Raw genomic sequence first — 2530 nt, forward strand, 5'->3', positions numbered from 1 at the left:
CAAAAAGTCAAATTTTTAACAAAATACATGCATTTTCAACCAAATAATTAAAACTTTAATTAAAAAATATACATTTATAAACAAAAGTTAAATTTACAATAAAAAAATTAACTAGAAAAAAAAGCGATTTATCAACAAAATAGTTCAATTTTTAAAAAATAGAATGAATTTTTAACTGAAATTATGAATCTTTAACTGAAAAATTACTGCATTTTTGAGGCGAAAATATAAATTTTCAAACCCGAAACTGTGAATTTTCAACATAATATTTAATTTAAAACCGAAACAGATTAGTTTCTAATCATAAGCATGAGGTTTTAATCAAATATTTCCAGTTTTAAACAAGAAAGATGAAATTTCTACAAAAAAAAAATGAATTTTTAAGTCAAAAAACGAATTTTCAACCAAAAAGGATGACTTAATGTATGCACGGCCCCTAAACAGAATTAAGATTCATTTACCTACAAAAAAACATAAAATTTTCTTCTTTTCAGACATGAACTTGTGTAGATTCCCAAATCAGATCCGATTCAAGATATCTTACGAAAACCTAGTTTGTAGAAGTGGAGCCAGTTCTATCACAGCAATGCCACTTACCATCATACTGTCAATTTTATATGCATTTAGACACTATCATTAGCTTAATTTTACGTCAATTAATCTTCATAAAAGTCGATTAGTCTCAAACCCTATAAGTACGAAATTGCCTTCATTTAAATTTCGACCCTTGGCCAAAGTTTCTACATTTTTTAGCTTTTTCCATTTTCTATTGCTATTTAATCAAGTAAGTATTGAAAGCTTTCTCATACTTAAGAATCATAATTTATTTTAAGCTATCCTTTTTGCATTCTGGACTATTCATCAAATCGAAACTTATTTGGATTTTTGTAATAACTTGTAATAATTATTAATTGTAAGCTGCTGACATTTTGAAAATATTTTATAGATGTATATTTTTCCGGTCAAATTAAAAATCGAGTTTTTCATTTCAAAGATGAAAGCTTCTGTCGAAAATGGAATAATGTTCAAGAAAATAGTTGAATTTTTAAACGAAAGAGATTAATTCTGATTACGAAATTTATTAGTACAAATTTTCAAATTAAAAACCGAGTTTTTAATTTAACCGATGAAAGTTTCTGTCGGAATTGGAATAATGTTCAACAAAATAGTTGAATTTTTAAACGAAAGAGTTAAAATTTGAACTACTTTCTTTAAAATTCATATATTTTAGTTTGTTAAAGTTTGGGTTAAAACTCAATTTTTTAACTGAAAATTTAACTATTTGGTTAAAAATCGAATTGTTTGGTTGAAAAATAATTTGTTTTAGGTGAGAATTTAAGTATTTCATTAAAAATTCCACCTTTTAGGTACAAAATTCAACTCTGTTGAAAGTTGGACTACTTTCTTTAAAATTCAGTTTGTTGGTTAAAGATTCATAATCTTAATTTTAGTTAAAAATTTATTTATTTTAGTACAAAAAATTTTTTTAATTAGTTTTTTAACTAAATATTTAACTGTTTGTTTTAAAATTAATTTTTCTAAGTTGATAATTCAAGAATATCGTTAAAAATTCGTATTTTTTGAGTGAATGTAACTGTTTCTAATTTAAAACAAAATCCTTTTTTGTTTGTAATATCAAATATTAGATTTTTCGTTAAAAAATCATCTTCTTAGATTGTAAATTCAACTTTTTGGTTGAAAGTTGAACTACTTTCTACAAAATTCATTATTTCGGTTAAAGATTCTTAATCATAGTTGAAAATTCATCGTTTGTTCAAAATTGAACTATTTTATTTAAAAATCTTATTTTGGTTAAAAATTAATTTTTTATTAAATTATAATTTAAAATCTTCTTTGGCTGAAATATCAAATATTGCGTTTTTTTTTAAAAATTGATATTCTTTAATCGAAAATTCTACTCTTTGGTTGAAAGTTAAACTACTTTCTTCATAATTCATCTCTTTTATTAAAAATTCATATTCTGGGTTAAAACTCAATTTTTTAAATGAAAATTTAACTATTTGGTGAAAAATTGAACTGTTTGGTTGAAAACTAATTTGTTTTAGTTGTGAATTCAAGTATTTTGTTGAAAATTCAACTTGTTGGTTGAAAATTAAACTAATTTCTTTAAAATTCAGAATTTAAGTATTTCGTTGAAAATTCGTATTTTTTGAATGAATTTAACTGTTTCTAATTTAAAACCTAAAAGATCTAACAGATCGAACTAGCTATTCGAAATAGACGAGTGTTCATCAATATAGTTGATTTTGCTACCGAAAAAAAGATGACTTTTTAGGAAAATGTAAATAAAATCAACAAAAGTAACAAATTAATCTGGAAAATTCCGGGTTTTACTCTAAACTCTAAGGTACTTCCTGGTGTTCAAAAATCTGGGCTATAGTTCCCGTTTTTCCTAGTCAATGACCAACCGACTTGAAGTTGTACATTTCTTTAATTTTTTGTCACTTAAAATATGTGGTTGACTTTCTTTTTTAAGTCAAATATTTAGGGGTTAATGTTGATAATCCAA

The sequence above is a fragment of the Belonocnema kinseyi genome, chromosome 6, assembly GCF_010883055.1.
Source record: "Belonocnema kinseyi isolate 2016_QV_RU_SX_M_011 chromosome 6, B_treatae_v1, whole genome shotgun sequence".
Lineage (NCBI taxonomy): Eukaryota > Metazoa > Arthropoda > Insecta > Hymenoptera > Cynipidae > Belonocnema > Belonocnema kinseyi.